The sequence below is a fragment of the Pongo abelii genome, chromosome 8 (assembly GCF_028885655.2).
Source record: "Pongo abelii isolate AG06213 chromosome 8, NHGRI_mPonAbe1-v2.0_pri, whole genome shotgun sequence".
Lineage (NCBI taxonomy): Eukaryota > Metazoa > Chordata > Mammalia > Primates > Hominidae > Pongo > Pongo abelii.
The window spans coordinates 95,268,854-95,291,344 of record NC_071993.2 but is presented as its reverse complement, the minus strand read 5'-3'; the positions used below and the strand labels follow the sequence as shown (position 1 = coordinate 95,291,344).

The 22,491-nt window shown below is 35.3% G+C and overlaps 1 protein-coding gene and 1 long non-coding RNA gene across 9 annotated transcripts in view; both read left to right on the top strand.

Annotated features, from left to right (window-relative positions):
- The window catches only part of RNLS (renalase, FAD dependent amine oxidase), a 316,262-nt gene that overhangs the window by 59,183 nt on the left and 234,588 nt on the right, over positions 1-22,491 (top strand). The gene's annotated exons all lie outside the window — the stretch shown is intronic.
- Positions 1-22,491, top strand: part of LOC129048306 (uncharacterized) — a 103,503-nt gene that overhangs the window by 29,705 nt on the left and 51,307 nt on the right. The window lies entirely within an intron of this gene.

The window sequence follows — 22,491 nt, the reverse complement described above, 5'->3', positions numbered from 1 at the left end:
GAGCAGGGCTTGGATTTCATCCCTCACTCACCTTCAGCCAATGTCCCTGGTAAAGATAAAAACTGGAGAAACTATGTGAGGGTCCTGCTCCCAAATGTTAATATCTTTAGGCCTTTCTCATAAACAGGCCAGTTTCTCAGAGATAGACCTTTAGTGTTCTGCCTGGGGATGGGGAAGGTTGCTGGTGTAGGGAGAGGCTGAAGGTCTGGCTGCTAGCATTCTGGAAGCCAAGTGACGAGTGAAGCTGGGGAGGCGAGAGTGCCTCTCCATTATGTCTGTAGACTTTCACTTAATTCCCTAGTTAAGTGAAGGAGAGTGACCCACACAGATTTCTACACCTACATGATTCTGCACCTTCAGAGAATAAACTTCCAGTCTTCTGCCTTGATGAGGTTGAGAAGTCTTCTGATTGTAAAGGAGGGAGGAAGAAATATGCAGATCCCTAGAACCCAAGTACTTAACTGCCCTTTTTTTTTCTTTTCTACCCCTCACCTCTGCTTCCAGAGACACCTGGTGCCTCCAGTTCCTTAACACTTCTGCAGTGCTGCAGCTTTGCTGGTTTCCCACTGCTAACCTCCTTTGCAAACTTAGAATTGAGCTTTCTTTAATGAAGGGCAGTTACCTTTTCTACTATTCAGTAGCTTCCAGTTTTTTCTTTTTTTTTTTTTTTTGAGACAGAGTCTTGCTCTGTCACCCAGGCTGGAGTGCAGTGGCATGATTCCAGCTCACTGTAACCTCAAACTCCTGAGCTCAAGTTGATCTATATGCTTCAGCCTCCTGAGTAGCTAGGACTACAGGCAGGAACCACTATGCCTGGCTACGTTTTTAAATTTTTTTGTAGAGGTGAGGCCTCCCTATGTTGCCCAGGTTTGTCTTGAACTCCTGGCCTCAAGTGATCCTCCCACCTCAGCCTCCCAAAGTGTTGGCATTACAGACCTGAGCTGGTGTGCCTGTCCAGCTTCCAAAATTTTGTTGCTGTTTTGTCTGCTGTTGTCTCTTCTCAAGTTTTCTTTGTCCTTTTAGATTTATTCAGTTTTTATTGTCATTTTAGTAGGAAATAAGGAAGCATAAATAAACACAATGCTCAATTCTTCATGCTTAATTGAAAGTTCCTAACTTCTTTATCATTCAGGGCAGAGGCTCTGCAATTCTGATTTTTTGCATAAATTCATCTAGTATGATTTCTAAATGTGTTAAAGATTTGCTATATTTTTCTCCAGGTGACCATTTGCTGCACTGATTGCTCTGACTCTTTTGATCTTTTTTATAAAATCAAAAGACCTACTTGGCAGAGTCTGTTTTTGATTTTTATCTGCAGTAGTTGAGATGCTGTGGCCACTGGAAGATTGTGAAGATGAAGTAGGTTTAAACAAGAGTTAATTTGCAGCTTTGCTGGATTCATTGCACCTTGGTAAGCAAAGTCACTTGGACTTCACCTCATCCCACAAAAGTTGATTGGCTTCTGTGGGCATTCGGCCAGTTTTTTTAGTGAGTCATATCATGATTTCCTAAGGGGCTGAGGAGACCTGGGCAGCTAATTCATATTTGTGCTATTACTGGGAGGTTTTATAATCTCTAGTGTCTGATAAAACTGTGATTTAATGTTATAAATACAGAAATGTACCAGAACATATAATGTTTTTATTAGCCTAGTTGTACCCCACAGCAATACTCTAGTCAAATAAATAAAAAGTAATATTCTTTACCACCTACTTGACCTGAATTATTCTCCTTTGTGGGTGAATATCTATTTGTAAGATCTTAATAACAAATCAATATCTAATTTATTAAGATACTGTGGTCTGGAAGATATGAGGATCTCTTCTTTCAGCACAGGATAAGTTTGAATACCAGTAAGTGTTTGCATATGTAGTAACTGCACTACTACATACGCAGGGCCCAGGAAGCCATTGCAAGTTTCTGCAGCACTATTTGTAAACATAGTTCCATATTAACAAAAATAAATAAGATTAAAAATGAGGTCTGCTAAAAACCTGCTTTCTGCTTAAACACCTTCCCTTAGCATTGAATGACCTTCTGCATTGCTATAGATTCTTTCATCTGAACCATTTCATTACTTAGATGCTCTACACGCAGTTAAATAGGGCTTTCCCAGTGCCTTTATAAATATGAAGAAAGTTTATATTAGTGAAAAAATGTGAAGTTACAGGTTCTCTCATGTTCCATAGAATATATTTCATATTAGGGATGATCAGGATTTGTATGGGATGGGGTATAGAATGAAGTAATTAATTATGGTATTGAATGTTTGGTTTAAGTGTCTCTCATACACACACATACACACAAACACACGAAGAATACAACATATTTTATGCTCCAGATAACTTGAGCAACTAAAGTTTCTCCTTGCTGCAGTTTATTTATTTATTTATTTTAATTTTTGTGGGTACATAGTAGATATATATATATATATATATATGTTTATGGCATACATGGAGTTTAAATGATCCTTGCCGTTAGGTTGCCAGACTGAGAAAATAAGCTGAAGCATGATTTTATTTTGGGTTAAGGCAAGGAGTTTTAGTACTTGAAGAATACGGAAAGGTTAGATATAGCCAGTATTTGACAGAAGACTATATAAAGGACCAGTATTTATATGGACAAATGAGAAAGTGGTCGAATCTAGTACTGTTTAATAGAACTTTATGTGATCCTGGAAATGTTCTGTATCTGCGTTGTCTGACATGGTAGACATAGGCACATGTGGCTGTTTAGCTGTTGAAATGTGGTTAGTATAACTGAAGAACTGAATGTTAAATTTTATTTAATTTTAATTAATTTAAATAGCTAATAGAAAATAGGATTCTTTTACAATTGCCTGGAAATATAGGTAACAGAGTTAAGTTATTTTGCACAGCATGTCTAGTCTCTAAAACAAAATCACTTTAGTAGCATGACTATGGCGCAGGTCAGGATTTCCTTCATTCATTCATACATATACTCAACAAATGTTAAGAACCTACTATATACTATGCCATACTATGCTTACTATATTATGCTATATGCTGAGGTAAATAAGTTGTCTGTTGCTGAATTGGGCTCCAAATAAATGAAAACCTTTTTAACGTCACAATATATACATGAAGCTGACCAATTGAGGTTGGAAGGCGCCAGTGGTTCTATTGCTGTTACAGAACAGGATAGACAAGCAGTGCCCAGGAAGCCATCAGGGGGCACTGCCTATAGCCAGGGAAAGAGGATAGAGCCAGGAAACCTAAAGAGCTTTTTTTAAATATAATCAGTTTTAAGGAATGATGTGTGGTCAAAAATTACGAGAAGATAGAGTTCAAAAAGCTGTAATAGAAACAAGGGCCAAAGCCAAACAGAAATTATTGCAAGTTTAGCACAGTCAACAGTACATTCCAGGAAGCTGATGTTTAACCAGATATAATATTGTTCAGTGTTACAGCTGAGTGACAGTGATCCTTGTGGAAAATCCATGTACCAGGAAGATGTAGGTCGGCAGAAGTATGGACCTGCCACTCATTTTCCTTATTGTCCTGGCTCAGTGGTAAGGGAGGAAGGAGTGAATTTATAAATTGAGTAGTGATTCGGCTCCTATGCAGGTGATTCTGAAACCACGCTTGCCTTGAGAATCCCAGCTAGGTTCTGCATTTCTATACAGTATCTACAAAGGACTTTCTTTGGCTTCTTTTTAAAACTGAATATCCAACCAAAACACTGTAATAACTCTTTCCTGAATTTCAGTGAGAATTTGGAATACATGAAAGAGATGGGAGAGATTCATCTTTTATTTTGTTCTTTGTAATTTCTGACTCAAAGATTAGAAAGGACTGTAGCCAAATGTTTCTGAGCTTGGAACCTGATGTAAAGTGATCCCTTGCTCCTAAAGGAGAAAGGAAGTGAAATGGAATAATAATAAATGCCATCTAGTTGTATTGCTTTATAGGCTTAAACTGACATTTGAATAGTTCCTTTCAGGAAGTATGTAACATATTTTCAAAAAGTTTATAAATGCTCAGCTTTTTGGAATAATAGAAAGTAGAGTGTCCTTTTACACTTGCCTGCAAATATACAATCCAGTTGTTTTCTGAATGGCACAGTGGGATGCATGGAAAGCAGACTTATAGCTAATCAATAGCATTATTTTATTTAAAGAAAACCATTTTTATGATGAAGGTTCAGAATCCTCCCTTGAGAAAAATTACTCTTCTGAAAGTTTCTTTTCACATCTCTTGTTGCTTAACTGTATGTGATGATTTAGATAACTGTAAAGATAGAAAAGGGTTTTTTTTTGGTTTGTTTATAGAATTGCTCCCTCTTCCCTGGACAGCTGTTTAAATATATAGCTGCACACTCATGCTAAGGAAGGTCCAGAGAGAGGGAAATGCCACTGTCTCTTGAGTTCCTATCAAACAGTACGTCCCAGCTCCTGCAGCCAGGAAGTTCTTTGGGGAAAAACCAGTGGAGCATTTGCACTTTGCTGCCTTTGCTCTGGAAGTTCATTTTCTTTTGTCCTGCTTACTGTGATGCAGAACAGCTGCTGGCCACATTGTCAAAATATTTGAAGATTGTTATTTGCTTTTCAGCTTCTTCTTCTTAGGTTAAATAAATGGTGTTTCTTTTGTGTTTCTCTTTGGGGCCAATTTTCTTATCATTTTTTTGTTCCTTTAATCTCTTTGATTAGTTTCCTCAGGACTCCTTCCGAATCCTTTAGAGAAATTTTTAGTTTGTGGGCCTAACATTGAACCTAATAAGTACCCTTATAGAGGGTTGACCAGTGGTGAGCCTGAAGAGATAATTGCCCTGTATTTCTTATTGAAAATATTTTTGTATAAATCTTGGTTTTAAAATTATAGCATAACATCATTGGCTTGTATTTAACCTGCAGTTTTCACAGGAGCTCAAGTTTTCATATCATGGACACTCAATACCAGGCCTGCTAAATCTTTATTGGTTCAGAATGGTTTTGCTTAGGGAAATTTACACTACTGAATCTTTTTGATTGCATCTATTTGCCAACTCCTACAATATTATTGTCATTAAGGATTTTTATTCAATATTCAAATCTCTGTACCCACTTTGCATAGGATTAAATTTTTGCACATCCAACCAGTCATTTATTTCTTCAACATCTGCTTATTAAACCTGTTTATTTCAGGCACTGTCTGTACTACTACCATGCAAACTATTGATGTATTGACAAATACTTTGGAATCACACTACAACCTTATTTCAGCCCAAAGCAAGGGTGCATTGGCCCCATTTCAGGGAACTGTAGTAATGAACTATGGAAAACACCTCATTAGAAGATGAGTCTTCAGAAATAGTATTCGAGTGGAGTTCTGGTATACTACCAGCCAGTGAACTGAGCCTGCCAAAGCTGGTTTGAGCATTTGCTCCAGGGTGAAGGTGAAGCAAGAGTTATTGTTTCTTGGGTAACACCATTTAACAAGCTTTATGATGGAAATCAGCCTTCTAATGTTCACTTATTAGCTAAAATCTGAACCTCACTTTTCTCCCCTGACATTCTGCTAACTATGGCTATTCCCAGGTTGACTTAGTCCTTGGTGTTCTATTCTCTCTGTCATTTTCTTTGGTGATATGATTCTGTACCACAATTTTAACTATTTTTCTTTGTACTTATGTTTATACTTTCTGTCTCCAAGCCCCAGTTCTGTGTCATCAGCTAACTTAAATACCGTTATCTGAAATGTTTTGTCCCAAACCTAGTACATTTTATTCTCTTTCCAATTGTTGCCAGTTATGATAGTTGCATTTCCATAGCTGACACACACATTCTTCACCTTAAACCTCATTTATTTTTAAAAATTCTGTTGCCCTCTTATTCTGTTATATTCTAATTATCACCTGCCTTAGTGTCCTACTTCATTAATTCAGATTGCCCATTAGGGACAGACTGAATTGTATTATATAACCCTGATCTAAAACCTCCAGTAGTTCCCCATCATCTGCAGGAGGAAGTCCCAACATTTCAGACCACATGAATCTGTGAACAAAACAGAGTCAGGATATTAAACACAATTATTCTAGAGCCTTGCTTTTGCCATTGCTCCAATCATCCAATCAATTCTGTCAAAGCATAGTCTTTATCAGGGAAACAAACATAGCTCAGGTGTAGTGGGTTAAAGAATTAGAGTGATACAGGTGTAGACATTACAGGACTTGATGAAATCACCATGCATTTTATCATGGTAGAAGCTTCTACCTTCATGGAAACTTGAGATTTTTAGAAACTCCTAAAAGGCAGTATCTTTGAAAGTTGGGACAAGGTAAATAGATTACCCAGGGTTAAGATTTGAACCGGAAGAAACTGACTCAGGAATAAAATGACTGGATGGAAGAAATTTTAAGCACATTTTTCATAAAGACCTGAAGCAGAGAACACTCATGAACAGGAAATGATATCCCATGAGGAAGAACGAGAAGCCCAGCCAAGACTTTGATGGTTGGAGAGAGAGGGAGGCAGAGCAAAGAACAGATTCATAGAAGGGGAAAAAAAGTGAAATCTTCAGGATGACTGTTAAGGTATTATAAACTAGTATTTACATAGGATCTTGGCATCTGATAATTTACCCCTTCCTACAACTCTTCCAAGTTTAATAGCCCAGTATTCTGGGGACATGATTCTATTCTGGATTTAGAACTTTTCCTCCAGGAGGAGGTTTTTATGCATATGTTGAGTAAAATATTTATTCAGAGATATGGCTCATCTGTGCCATATGTGTGAGATGTGGAAGACGGCAAATAAGAGGCAACATATAGGATTACCTGCCTCTTACTACCTCAATCATCAATTTCTTTTGTTAACTAATATGCCAAGAAACAGTTTCACATTTATGTGGATATCATGGTGTCCCTAGCTTGAGCCTAAGCCAGCCCTATCACCCAAATGCCCACACATTTGGGCATGTCTATGAGATTGGTGAAACTGACCTGCCAGAAGACAATTCACAAGACAGACTAGATAGCATTTCTGGGGAGAGATCTCCTTCCCAGGGAGGATGAAGGTAGACAAAGTTGAACGATTAACAAAACTTTAATAATTGTTGCAAGTGATACTTCTGAGAATATCATTGTGCCCATCACTTGATTCATCTACTGGACATTCCCCCTTAAAATACCCTGTGACTCTTATAGGGAGATAGGCGGGAAAGAACTGTAGAGAAAAACAAAGAACTTCTCACTAAAGTCTTGGAAGGCCTTTGGAGCAGTACCGCTTCAGTATTTGTGTGAAAAATTATGTCCCTGAATCAGGGAATGAGGCACTTCCAGACAGCTGTCCACTTTTCATGCAACACAGAGTAACTTCTACATATTATGAATTTCAGAGAACCCAAAGCAACTTTAGGTCTTCGGGGACTCAGGTTCACTGGCCAGAATGCAACAGGAGATTGTGGTATCCATAAGACATGGGCACAACGTTTGGCAAAGGCAGCAGTATCCAGCAAGTTACAGTGGTAAATTAGTGATATGTCAGCTGGAGGCAGCTGCTAAATACATTTAGACACCATTGAAGACATCAGAGACTGAGTTTCGGACATCATGGATATGGGGGATACATAGTGCAGTGATATATCATGTATATCATATATCATGTATGATATGCATGATATGCATGATATATATCATATATCATGTATATCATGTATGATATGCATGCTATGCCTGATATATATCATATATCATGTATGATATGCATGATATGCCTGATATATATCATATATCATGTATGATATGCATGATATGCCTGATATATATCATATATCATGTATGATATGCATGATATGCCTGATATATATCATATATCATGTATGATGTGCATGATATGCCTGATATATATCATATATCATGTATGATGTGCATGATATGCCTGATATATATCATATATCATGTATGATGTGCATGATATGCCTGATATATATCATATACCATGTATGATGTGCATGATATGCCTGATATATATCATATACCATGTATGATGTGCATGATATGCCTGATATATATCATATACCATGTATGATGTGCATGATATGCTGATATATATCATATACCATGTATGATATGCATGATATGCATGATATATATCATACACCATGTATGATATGCATGATATGCATGATATATATCATACACCATGTATGATATATATGATATATATCGTATATCATACACCATGTATGATATATATGATATATATCGTATATCATACCATGTATGATATATATGATATATATCGTATATCATGTATCATGTATGATATATACGTATATATCATGTATCATGTATGATATATACGTATATATCATGTATCATGTATGACATATACGTATATATCATGTATCATGTATGACATATACGTATATATCATGTATCATGTATGATATATACGTATATATCATGTATCATGTATATGTGTGACATATACGTATGTATCATATCATGTATATGTGTGACATATACGTATGTATCATATCATGTATGATATGTGTGACATATACGTATATATCATATCATGTATGATATGTGTGACATATACGTATATATCGTGTGACATATATCATATGTATATCATGTGTGACATATATCATATGTATATCATGTGTGACATATATGTATCATATCGTGTGTGACATATATATCATACGTGTGATATATATCATATGTATCATATCATGTGTGATATATATCATATGTATCATATCATGTGTGATATATCATGTGTCATATCATGTGTGATATATATCATATGTGTCATATCATGTGTGATATATATCATATGTGTCATATCATATATATGTAGCTGGCAGTGCTTATTCAAGATCACACATGAGATAACCCTTGGGTATCCATAAATATTTGTGAAGAACTTTGTAGGACATTAGAGATACTGCATTTTAATAGGTAGGGTCAGGAAGCAGCACAAATAGAATCCTTAAGTTTCTTGGGCTTAGTGGAAGCCTTTTTTCTGTTTCTTTTTTTTTTCTGATTGTTAAAGACATCTTGAAATGAACAACATATTTGACATTTTTAAGAGAGACACAAGGTATGTTTTAGAAATTATATAAATATATATGTTGTTTTTATAAGATTAAGAGAATGATAATTATGCCTATGTAAGCATTAGTCTACTGTCTAATAAATGAGATTACATGTGGGAGGCAACATATATATGAAACCCTTTTATACAATGCCTGGAATTTAGAAGTGTGCAAACATTTCTAATATCCTTTCAATCAGGAAGATGCTTATAATTCGGGGAAGGATAAGGATAGAACATTTGATAGTCTTGGAAAAGAATAGCAGTTCAAGCCTGAATGCACATTAGGTTCACCTGTGGAGATTTTTAAATACAGAAATGCCTGGAAGGATCCCAGATCTCTGAATCAGGATATCTGGCTGTAGGACTCAGATACTTTTTAAACAGTTCTCAAATGATTCTAATGAGCAGCCAAGCTTTTGAATCACTAATGTGGAAGATGGGGAAAGTACTAGTTTTCTCGTTTATGAAACTAAAAGTCAAAGGACTATCTTTTCTTTCTTTAGAGATATACAAGGGTCTAATGGAAAGAGTACAGGAATCTAGTCCTGGACTTTATTAATAAGGAGGGTCACTTAATCTCTTTCTTATCAGTTTCCCAGCTGTCTAATTGAGGCTGTGATACTTTCTCTCCAGAGCTATTGTATTAACAGCAGCGATACATCTATACCATAGGAGCTGACCTGTAGTACCCATAGTAGGTAGACAGTCCATGTTACTTCTTACTGTTCCTTTTCTCCTCTCTCTAGGTAGACAGTGATTTTTTTCTAAAACAAGTGCTTAAGCATCCCAGGTTTACCCTGGACTTTAGCTTTCCATCTGTGTGTATTTGATCATGTGCCTATCCTGCTAGATACTCAAGATGAAGCTTTTGCAGTTCATAGTATAATGAGAGAGATGAACAGCAAACCAATTATATTGATATTTATTCAATTGCAATTTTGTTAAATGTCACAAATGTAAATGACATGTTGTAAGGATCTCTAACAAGATTTTCTAACTTAATTTACAGTGTATTTTAGCCTTCTGCTTTAGCCATCCTTTTTTTCATATTGATGTATTGACATAATTTTTTTTCCTCAATGTTAATGTAGAAAGGTTTACTGTAGGGAATAAAAATCCCTTATCCACAAGTATAAATGAACAGATGCATACTATATTTTGCCTGTGGGTTACATTATACATATGCATGCTATTTACTGTTATGGGTAAATATGTGTATCCTTAATGCCAAGTTTTCTGAAAGCCCCTTTTTCATGTATTTTAATAAAAAATCTAGGGCTTAAATTTCATTTAAGCTGTTGGATTAAAGACAAAAAGACTAGTTCTCATTATGGTCTAACTTGGCTGAAGTGACAATGAAGAAGCATCTAGAGTCAGCTCTATTTGGCAACACTAAAAAGAGAAATCTCTCTTACCATGTTTTCAAAAACAATTTTCAATTAAATTTCATTTGGGATTAGGGCCTGTCCTAGTTACATACTTCAGAAAATTAAGATTTATAACAAAAGAATCTTAATGTTTTAATACCATTAGCCAGAGCTATAATCTATTTATTTTTTTCCCATTGTGTAAAATTCAGTGTTCCTTTTCAAATGGTATGAAAATTTTCTTTCCAAACCTTCTGGTATTGGCAGTCAGATTTGGTTAGGTGGAAAAATATTTATTCAGTTAAAGATTATATGAATCTCTTTGGCTTTTCACTTTTTGTAAGTAATTTAGGCCTTCAGGCATTTGTGTCTATGAGAAGTTTCGAAGAAATTTCTTAACTGAATAGTATAGGTGCCCATGTTGAAATATTATCTTAAAATTGGCAGTAAAAATATTAGATGAATAAATGGCTCATGGAAGTCACTTTTTAAAATTTATCAACCGTTATGTATTTATGTAAAAAACAAAAAGCCGTTTTTCTCAGTTCATATTACATACCATGTAAAATAAATATCAGAGTAAACCTTTGAGACTGTTGTAAAAATTAACACATTCAAACCATTTAAAATTTCAAAGCATTGCTAAAACATTAAACCTTTTAGATATGTTCTCAACTAAATATTATTATCTCTATTTTATAACCAGTGTTATGGACATCCAAGGACAATGTTGATTTTGTTAATAAATGGTGCATCAAATAAGTATGTGGTAGAAAATGAAAAGTTGATACATTTATTCTTTCCTTATGTAAAGTCTGTTTGTAATAAAAAGGAGTTCTGTACATAGAGCAATAGATTTATGCACAATGAATTCATAATGGTTTCCCAGATGTTCATATTTAACTAGCAACCATTATGAAAGGAGTAAGGCTTTCAAAGGTTATCTTTCTGATTAACAGCTTTCACCATTCCTAGCTGGGTGATTTTATAGTCTGCCAGGGAAATTAACCATGTCACCTCCAGATCATAGCTATCATAATATAGATAGAATATAATTCCACATGGTTCTATCATATTTTGAAATGAAAACTAGATATGACTTGATCTCACTTAATGGTTGGTGTATTGTCATAGACATATTGAATTTCCCAAAATCTGAAGGAAAATGAACAGTTTGTCAAAGTCGGTATATCTGAAGGGAAATGAACAGTTTGTCAAAGTCGGTAGATGGTTTTAAATGCTGTACAAAAATACAGCTGTCAACAGAGATGAAACACATGACTACAAAAGCACTCTCAAGGACTTGGTGTCCAATAATTAATTTTTCTTTTTTTATAATGCAATCCAGTATGCCTTTGTGTCAAACTTCATTTTCTAAGAAAAGCATCTTTTTGAAACAAACTAACCCTGTAGTAAAGAGGAAAATACTAAATCAGAAAAATACCAACTTTATAGATGGACTAGAAATTTTAGGGACTTCTTTACAGTCTCAACAATGAAATATAGCCATGAATGCATGTGCCTTCTTAAGCTTAAGTGGCTTATTATAATCAGACTAAGTTCTCATACCATGTAATTCCATTGTAGTTTATGACTTAATTCCGTAAGAATTATAACTGAAAGAGCCTTGCCTAATCAAAATAAAATTTAATTACATATTCACATTATAATCTAAAGAACAAAGGTTTCAGTTTAAAATCAGCTTTATCTCTTTGTCCTGAATGGAAAATAAAGAATTATTATTTTTTCCTCAGTTGTGACATTCTTGCCAGAACTCATGAATGTTTCTGTATTCCTCTAATGTCCAGATTTAGATACTTCCTTATCCAACCATTTTTCCTTCTGTATCTTCTAACCCTTTGTATTAGTTTGCTAGGGCTGCCATAACAAAATGGCACCGACTGGGTAGCTTAAACAACAGAAATTTATTTTCTCACGGTTCTGGAGCTAGAAGTCCAAGATCAAGGTGATGGCAGGTTGGTTTCATCTGAGGCTTCTCTCTGTGGCTTGCAGATGGTTGCTTTCTTGCTGTGTCCTTACAAGGTCTTTATTTTGTGTTGTGCATCCTTAGTGTATTTCTTAGTGTCCACATTTCCTGTTCTCTTAAGGACACCAGTCAAATTGGATTAGGGCCCACCCTAAAGGCTTCACTTTATCCTAATCACCTTTCTAAAGGCTCTATCTCCAAATACAGTCACATTCTGAGACACCAGGGGTTAGGGCTTCAACACATGAACTTTAGGGAGACACAATTCAGCCCATATTGCCCTCTATGTTTCACTCCCACTCTCTCTCCATCCTTTGCTTTTTCTTATTTCCTTACTTTTTTCTTAAACATTTATTGAGCACCTGCTTTGTATGCTAGCCAGTGGGCTAGAGGCTGAAGATACAATAATTAATGAATGAAATATAGTTTTTTCCCTTAATGATCTAAGGGAGAAAGCAGGGAAGTAGCTAATTACATTACAGAAGGGTGATGTTCTGATCAGAGTGCACATAAGATGCTATGAAAGAATAGGGCAAGGCCATTGAAACCAGCCTTGAGGAGTTAAGGAAAGCCTTTGCTGTAAAAGCAGCCTTTTAGCCAAGTCTTGAATGACCAGTAGCAATTAGTCAGGAGAAAAGTATTGAGAGAACATTGCACAGAGAAGAAGCAACATATACAAGAGCCCATAGATGGGAAAGACATGGCATAATTGGACCCTGCAAGTAATTCAGTAGAGTTTAAGTGAAGCAGTTTTGAAGGTTGAGACAGAAACAGTAAGTAATGGAGAAATACTGAATCAGCATTTGGTACCACTTACAAATAAATTTATATAAAAATAAATTTATGCTTGGAAAAATAAGTCATATTAAAATCAAGATAGAAATGACAAACTTGGAAAAAATATTAGGAACTCAGAGTAGAAATAGCTAGTTACCTTAATATAGAGAGTTCTATGAATCAGTGTGAAAAGGCCAGTAAGACAGTAGAAAAATGGACAATGGACTAGAGTTGAAAGAAAAAAAATGTAGCCATTATTTAAAAAGCAAGTATTGGTGAACATATGCAGAAACTGGAACCCTTGTTGGTAAGAATGTAGAATGGACAGCCACTATGGAAAACAATATGGAGTTTCCTCCAAAAATTAAAAATGGAATTATCATATGATCTAGCAATCCAATCCCACTTCTGAGTATATATCCCAAAACAACCTGAAATCAGGCTCTTAGAGAGATATCAGCATTTCCATGTTTATTGCAGCATTTTTCACAATAGCCAAGATATGGAAGAAAATGTGGTCTGTACAGGCAACTTAATATTATTTGGTGTTAAAAAAGAAGGAAATCTTACTATGTGCTGCAACATGGATGAACCTGAAGGACATTATACTAAGTGAAATAAGCATGCCATAAAAGGACATATACTACATGATTCCACTTATATGAGGTATCTAAAAGAGTCAAACGCAAGAAAACAGAGAGTAGAATTGTGATTTCCAAGGGTTGGGGAGAGGAAGAAATAGTGGTTACTGTTCAGTGTGTATAAAATTTCCATTATGCAAAATGAATAAATTCTAGAGATTGGCTGTACAGCATTGTGCCTATACTTAACAATATTGTACTGTACATTTAAACGTTTTTTAAGAAGTGATATGGTTTGGCTGTGTGTCCCTACCCAAATCTCATTTCAAATTGTAATCCCCATAATCCCCATGTGTCGTGGGAGGGACCTGGTGGGAGGTGATTGGATCGTGGGGGTGGTTTTCCCCATGCTGTTCTTGTGATAGTGAGTGAGTTCTCATGAGATCTGAAGGTTTTATAAGGGGCTCTTTGCCCTTTTCTCTCTCTCTCTCTTACCTGTTGCCATGTAAGACATACTTGCTTCTCCTTCTGCCATGATAGTAAGTTTCCTGAGGCCTCCCCAGCCATGTGAAACTATGAGTCAATTAAACCTTTTTTTTTTTTTATAAATTACCCAGTCTTGGGCAGTTGTTTATTGCACTGTGAAAACAGACTAATATAAGATAGTAGCTCTCATGTTAAATGTTCTTACCATAATAAGACAAATAAATAGAAGGTATTATGGATAGAACGTTGTACCCAAAAGAAAATGCAAGTAGTTATTAAACATGAAAACAAATGTTGAACTTCACTAAAATAAATGTAGAACAACACTACTACAAGATCCCTTTTCCTCTTTGGTATTGCCACGTATTTAAACATTTGATGATAGTATATTATAAAGGCAAAGAAAAACAGGCACTCACCTACATTGCTGGTGGGAGTGTTAACTGTTACAATCTCGACAGAGCAAAATTTGGCAATATCTCTCAAAATTATAAATGCACAATCCCACAATTTAATTTCTAGGAAATATTCATACATGTGTGAAATGGTGTTTATACAATTTTCATTACAGTACTAATTGTAATGACAAAAGTTTAACATCTAATAGTTAATAATATTCATTAAGTATTTCAGGGGAGGTGTAGTGATATCTGCAACTTATTCAGAAATTAATAAAAAATTACAATGGATTGATAGAGTGATGAAGGGATGATTAGATATATGATAAAGCAAGTAATACTAAAATATTATTTATAGAAACTATCTGGTTTGTGTCTGAGTATTTAATATAAAATTATTTCAACTTTTGTGTACATTTGAAAACTTTTATAATAAAATGTTGGGGAAAAAGATTGCTAATAATCTTAAAGTCTGACCACAGGGACATGGTTTACTTAGTGATAGTGCATCCATATTATGGAACATGACAGCTGTTTTATAAAAGAATGAGACAGATGTTTGTGTCCAGATAGGGAAGGCTCTGCAAGATATATTATGAAGTGAAATAAGAAAGATATCAAAGACTATGTATAAGACCACCATTTGTATATAATGGCTCTGAAAGGATGTGCAAAAAGTTGGGAAAAAATATAGCCTCTGGTAGGAGAACTTCTTGTGGAGGAAGGAGTGGAGGGGAGGTATATTTTTTTCTACATTTTTGAATTTTGAATCATGTGCATTTACTGTCCCCTCAGAGGTAGTGTTTAAAAACATAATACTTATTGGGCCAGATACTTTTGATGTCTTACTTTATGTAATTCTCACTGTCAGCCTGCAAGGTAGGTATTATTATTATTACCATTTGCACTTGAGAAAAGGAGAGGTTCTGAGAAGCTTAATAATTTATCCAGCACCATGCAACTAATAAAGGAGAAAGGCATAGTTGAGACGTAGGTGTAACTTTGCACTGCCAGTAATGAGAGGAGTGTGGCATTCCAGACAGAGGAGTCAGCCTAAGCAAAAGGCACAAAGGTGGGAGAGTGAAGTGCTCATTGGGCACCTGTGAGCAGTGCAGAGTAGTTGGAGTGTAAGATGCATTGTGGAGAGTAATGGGAGAGAATGTAGATGAAAACTACAGGCCAGACTGTAAAGGAAACTTAGACACTGCATTATGAAATGTGTACTCTGTCTTACAGATACTTACGAGCCATAGGTGATGTTAAATAAAGCTTTTAAAAATTACTTTTTGATCCTGTGTGGTGAAGGATAGGCAGGCATAAAAAAGTGACAAGTTTGGGCAACTGGCTTAATGGGGAGCCTGTATTACCTATGTTGTTTGGAGAGTATCTGTGAAGTAATGAATAAGAAATATTTTATGAACTGCAAAGCGCTTTTCATTATAAATTGCATTTTATATAGACCTATGAAGAAGATCCTATTTTTCTGTATTAGAAACCTACCAAATAGAACTACACAGAGATAATTTACTTTAGAAAGAATTGTGTCCAAAGAGGACTTATTTCTGACATAAAAGGGTGCAAACAGACTGCTTCCCATTTGTTTTCTCTAAATCACATCTTCCTTTTAAAAAGAAAGTAATACAAATAGTTGGCACTATTGAGGGATATCTATGTATCAGAATTTTCTCAACTTCTTTGTTGCAGTATTTAGTGTACATGTATGTTATTTACTAGCAAAATTTCCCTTGCATTTAAATGCATGCTGATTCATTTGAATTCATTTAAATATAGTGTTACTGATTTACATCCAAGGATGATTTTACATTGTTATTTATAAAAGTAAAAAATTGGAAACAACTTAAATATCTACAATAGCAGTTTGTTTAAATAAATTATTGTACATTTATATTATGGGATGTTGTGCAGGCATCGAAAATAGGATTTCAAAGAGTTATTAATGGCCAATAAAAAATAGAAAACAAAATTGTATCTATAGCATGACTATCACTTTGTTAAGAACATGAGTGACTTCCAGGTTGTTAAATCCAACTATTAATCCTCAGCCATCATTGTATTTGACCTGCCTGGAGCATTTGAGTGTAGATCACGATCACTCCTGCCTTCTTTAAATACTGTCTTCACTTGGCTTCTGGGACAGCACTCCCTCTTGCATCCTTCTTAACTTCTCTTGGTTTCCTCATTCCTGCTCATCTTCTCTAGGCCTATAAATGTTGGCATAACCCAGGACTCAATACAATTTTCTTTACCCTTCCCCATCTATACCTTCCTCATCCAGTTTCAGGACATTAAGTCCCAAACATACATCTTCAGCTTGGGTATCTCCCCTGAACTCCAGTCTGCTCAGGAATTCCACCAGCTTGTCAAGTAAGCGCACCATACTGAACTTATACAAGATAAACTTCTGGTTCTTTCCTTTACATTCTTTCAACAATCTTCACTGTTTCAGAAAATGGCAAGTCTTTCTGACTCCAGTTGCTCAGGCCAAAAGTCATGCCATTATCATGGGCTCTTCTCTTTGACATCTCACATTTTGGTTACCTAGGGAGTGAGAGAGCTGCTGTAATCGCCTGTGGCCTGTACATCATAGAGGGGTGGTTCTCCTGAGAAATGAAGGACTGAGTTTCTCAGTGCAGTTGTAGAAGGCTTGGAACCTAACAATGGTTGGCCTGATAGTGAGGGAAGGAGATAATGCCCCATTGAATTCAAATTTTAGAATAGATTTCTCCCTTGTCTTAATCCATATTCTTATGTCTCCCATTGTTTCAATTCAAAACTTCAGGTTTGTTTTTTTTAATTCATTTGTAAAATGGGCATAATAATTGCCTGGGCCTCATATTGTCTTCTTATGTGGATGAATTTTTTTAAAGCAGGTAAGGCTGTAATTAATATATTAGTATTTTATATTATAAAATAAAGAAAATAATGGTTTATTATGTAAACTTTTTTTTTTTTTCTCGAAACAGAATCTTGCTCTGTTGCTCAGGCTGCAATGGCGCGATCTCGGCTCACTGTAACCTCTGCCTTCTGAGTTCAAGTGATTCTTCTGCTTCAGCCTCCTGAGTAGCTGGGTGTATTATAGGCGTGCACCACCATGCCCGGCTAATTTTTTATATTTTTAGTAGAGACGGAATTTCACCATGTTGGCCAGGCTGTTCTCAAACTCCTGACCTCGTGATCCGCCCGTCTCAGCCTCCCAAAGTGTAAACCCTTAATAAAATATTAACTATTACTTATCTGTTACTTATTTTTATCTCTGGTGATATACATATATCCTATTTATAATACAGATACTTACATAAATTGATTGCTACTGAGTGAAGCATTTTAGAGATATGAGAAGTTTAGCAAAAGCTTTGTTCTGAAGCTGCTTGTGATGTGAGTCAGTGGAGTTTTTAAGGGACACTATTAAAAAATTTCTTGCTAGTTTGAATAATTTAAACAAATTATATGTTTCAGTTTTTGTCTATTTTCTTGCCAGTTTATATCAGGATGGTTAGAATTATCTGCCTCATTTTTTTTCTTTAAATGTTTTAAAATCTGGAGTCCTCTCTTCTGTTACATAGTACAGCCGCATATTATCCCAAGTGTGCATTCAATTTATATATACACCATGCTATTCTATTGGGGAAAATAAGGTCCTTCATCTAAAAGCCTAACATAAATTTGACACACTTTCATGAAATGTGAAATGGTTGAGACTTCTAATCCTAAATTATTTTCTAAATGTTCATTTATATTAAAAGCCTCAGTAGGCATATGTACTCCAAATGTTAATATCCTAGGGGATTACTTACAATGGTCATTTGGACGTAGCTACAAAGGAGACTATGAAAAATTTATCAGAGGTGGAATGGGGCTTGATAAGTCATCTTGGCAGAAACAGTCCTATATTGTTCCAGGCAGATGGGTATCACTCTTATTGCTTTTAAAGATATTTGAGGAAGAAAGGTTATATGACCAATTGGTATCTTATTTTGGTATTTAATAATCATAGCTGTGAGGAAATCTTTCCTTAATCTTTCTTTATAGGTGTTACTATTTAAGCCTTCCTTCTCCCCCTCCCCCCACCCACCTTTTTATTATGTGCTTGGTAGAGAACACCTGGCCTATAAAATAACTTTTTGCACTTATTTTTGAGTTGTCTCCTAATCTTTCATTTTTTTAAGCTAATGTTCTTAAAGATTCAACTTAACCATTTTGTGGCATTTTTAAAAAGGCAATCAAATGCTTTATATATTTTAATCTGACTTCAGAACTGAGATTAGAACTGCCCTTCTCCCCCGCCTCCTGTCCCTTCCCCCTCCTCCTCCCCTCCCCTCTCCTCTCCTCTTCTCTCCTTTTTTCTCTCTCTTATTTCCTTCTTTCCACTAATTCTATCATTCATCAAATACTTTTTCTAAACCTACCCAGATCTGCCACTGTGCTACATATTGTGAATGCAATGGGGAACAAGACACGTGCAGTCCATTTTCAGATGGAGTTCACAGACAAGTGCAATTCTGTCCCTCATTTAGGATAATGTGCAACAGTTGCCTGTCTTTGTTTGCCAGTGTCAAAGACCAGCCCATCACAAATCATAATCATACAATTTTTTAAAAAGTGATGAGTCCATCTAGGTTTTTATTAGTGTCATAACATTGAACTTCAAAGTTCTACATTTTGTTCAACATCACTTTACTGTGAGCCAAATAAGAGCCACAGAGGAATTCCATTCAGGAATGAAGGAAGAGACCTACATAGGCAATCTTAGAAGGGGTTTATGAACCAGCCCCCCCACCCCCACCAAAAGTGAATGTCTTGCCAAAGAAAAAGTAGTCATTCTAAAATGATTATATTCCAGGACCCAGGGAAAAATGTGCAATGCCTTTGAGAATGGGTGGAGGGTGATAGTAAATCAGGAAACTGGCAGTTATATTTAGGGATTAAGCTAACAATGAGAATATTTGACATTACTGGTGCTAATGTTTCTTTTTTTTTTCCTTAAATTTTTGCGTAGTTTTCCTCTGTATAAACAGTGTCTCAAAGGCGCATTCCTAACTGGAGTAGAATATTGGGAAAGCAGTAGAGGGGAATTATGGGAAATGGGCCTCTACCAAAAGACCAGGCTGTAGTCTTTTAACTCTTCACTAAACAATGCCAGAATTTAAAGAAACATTGGTACCAGTAATGTGAAATATTCTCATTGTGGACTGCTACAGCCACTACCACCATCATTACTAACAACTCACAAGCAACCGATAGGAAAACACTAATAAAGGTCATTAGAATTAAACCAAACACTGATGCCAAATAACAACATGCACTAATAATCCTAGCCACATGTACTGAGTATTGACTATGTGCCAGACACTGTAGCAAAGACCTTATCACACAGTATCTCATTGGGTCATCACAACATATCCACATGGTAGAAAACTATTAATGTCCCTGTCTTACAGATGAGGAAATAAAGGCATGGAAAAATCATGTAATTTTCTTTAGGTTACACAGCTTGTAAGTGATGGAGTTATTCAAACACAGATCTGTCTATTTGCATGGAAAACAATCATAACCACGAAGCTATGGTTCCTCTTCAGAATCTCTCACCTTTTACCTCACTCACAAACCCTCATTTCAAGCTGTCCATCAATCAGAATTCATTATTTTTCCCAAGTCCAGCACATACACAGTTGGCAACTGAAGACAGGATAAGAGACTTACAAATAAAAGCTTTCAACATAGTGCTTACTTAAAATACAGAGACCACTCAAGATTAAAATTCAGACTTTCAAAGAATGGTGATTCATTTTGCAGCTGCAACTGCTAACTATTAACTAATTAACTCCTCTCACTATTGACTGTTTACCCTATTTTAAGGTGGCAGAAATATCCAGTTAATCCCACTGTTATCAATTGTAGAGACATTAGATTTACATATAATCATAGCTCAAAATCATGCTTGTGGCTGTAATAAGTGGTTGCATTCTTCTATCAGTAGATTTAGTTTCCTAGTGGCCAGTAATTTTGAACTCTCAATGTGTGCTGTGATTGAAATTAAATATTCATTATGATCTTTTGAAGTTTACATTGGAAAGTACTTCAAAAACTATCAGTACGTCAAATTACAATGTATTGTATCTCTTTTAAAAAACCTGATAGTGGTAATCCTTTGTGAATTTTGCCCTTTACAATTCTTTCATCAGTGCAGATGTTAGCAACTCACATGGGACATCTAAAAAACGCCTTCTCATAAAAGCTGTGTAAGAAAGTGAGCCATAAATCATGTGCTTTAAACATGGGGAGAGTGTCTTGCTATGGTTAGTACAGTTGCTCAAGAACAAATGATTGTGAAAGGAAAGGTTTAATACTTTATTAGCATTACCCTATCATAGTACTTTCTTATTGATTTGTTTACAGCTGATTGGACTCCTTCTTTTAGGAGTATCATTTAGGATTTATTGTTTTGTATTTTTCAATAGCTTTTTTTAATTACCAGGAAAAATATTCAAAGAAAATTATTATATTCATTGTGTGTGTGTGTGTGCGTGTGTGTGTCTTTGGGACAGGTGTGCCCTCAGATGACATTCACATTTATTACATTTTATATTTCATCTCTCATAGCTCTTGGACTTGACTGATGGTTAACAGTAAACATGTATAATTATTCTTTCATGCAACTTGGCCATTGACAGTGATTTTCATAGCAGTAATTTAACTGCTGAGGCTGCAAGTCAAGATTCATCAGTTTTATTAGGATGCTGAACCTTAAAAGCTTATGGTTGATGATGTTATTGACTCTCTGCATTTCCTCTGTAGTGAAGGGAAAACTGGAAGTGCAGCACTTTTTAATATAGTTCACATGTGGGTGGCTATAACTATGAGCTGGAAGTTCTGTCAGAGCTCAGTAAGTGACCAACCCCGTTATCTCCACTTTGCCACTTCAGTGGTGGAGCATTTTAGTTGCTTCAGAATGCTTTAGTCTTTCACTTTGAAAACATAAACTTAAAGACTTACTTTGTTTTCTGACTTTTTGGTTTTTTAGAATACTCACCCTTTTCCAATTTCTAGGCATGTGTTGCATGAAATTTTGTCTACGTTTTTATTATGAAAATGTTTCAAATACAGAAAAGTTGAAAAACAGTTGGAAAAAATACATCTTTTGCCTTAATGTATCAATTGTTACCATTGTTTCTGACTTATTTTCTCTTCTTATATGTAGATATAAATGTATAGATTTTATTTATTTTTAAATTCTTATTTATTTTTTAATTTTTGCTCATTCGTTTTATTTCTCCTGAATCATTTGAAAGAAAGTTGCTAAGTTGTAGATATGATGACATTTTATTTCTTAGTACTTCAGCCTGCATCACTTAAAAGTAAGGATATTCTGTTTTATAATCAAAATACATTATTACATCTAAGATACGTAATGATAAATGCACACTGTGATCTAATATAAAGTCCATATTTCAGTTTTCTCAGTTGCCTTAAAAATTCTCTTAGTTTTAATTTTCTTTTTAATTCAGGATCCAATTAAAATCTACTCATTGTATTAGGTTGTTATGTCTTTTTAGTTTAATGGAAAGTTTCCTTCCACCATTTCTTCCTGGCTCTGCTTTTTTTGTTCTTTGTGACCTTGACTTTTTTGAAGAGTTCAGGTCAGTTGAATATATATGAAAGTCTGGACTTGTCTCACTGTTTCCTTATTAAATTCAGGTTAAACCAGTGGTTCTCAAACTTTAGGGTATTTCAGAGCCATCTAGAGGGATTGTTAAACATAGATGGCTTGGCCCCACCCCCAGAATTCCTGGGGTCTGTGTTGGAGCCCAGTCATTTGAATTTCTAACAA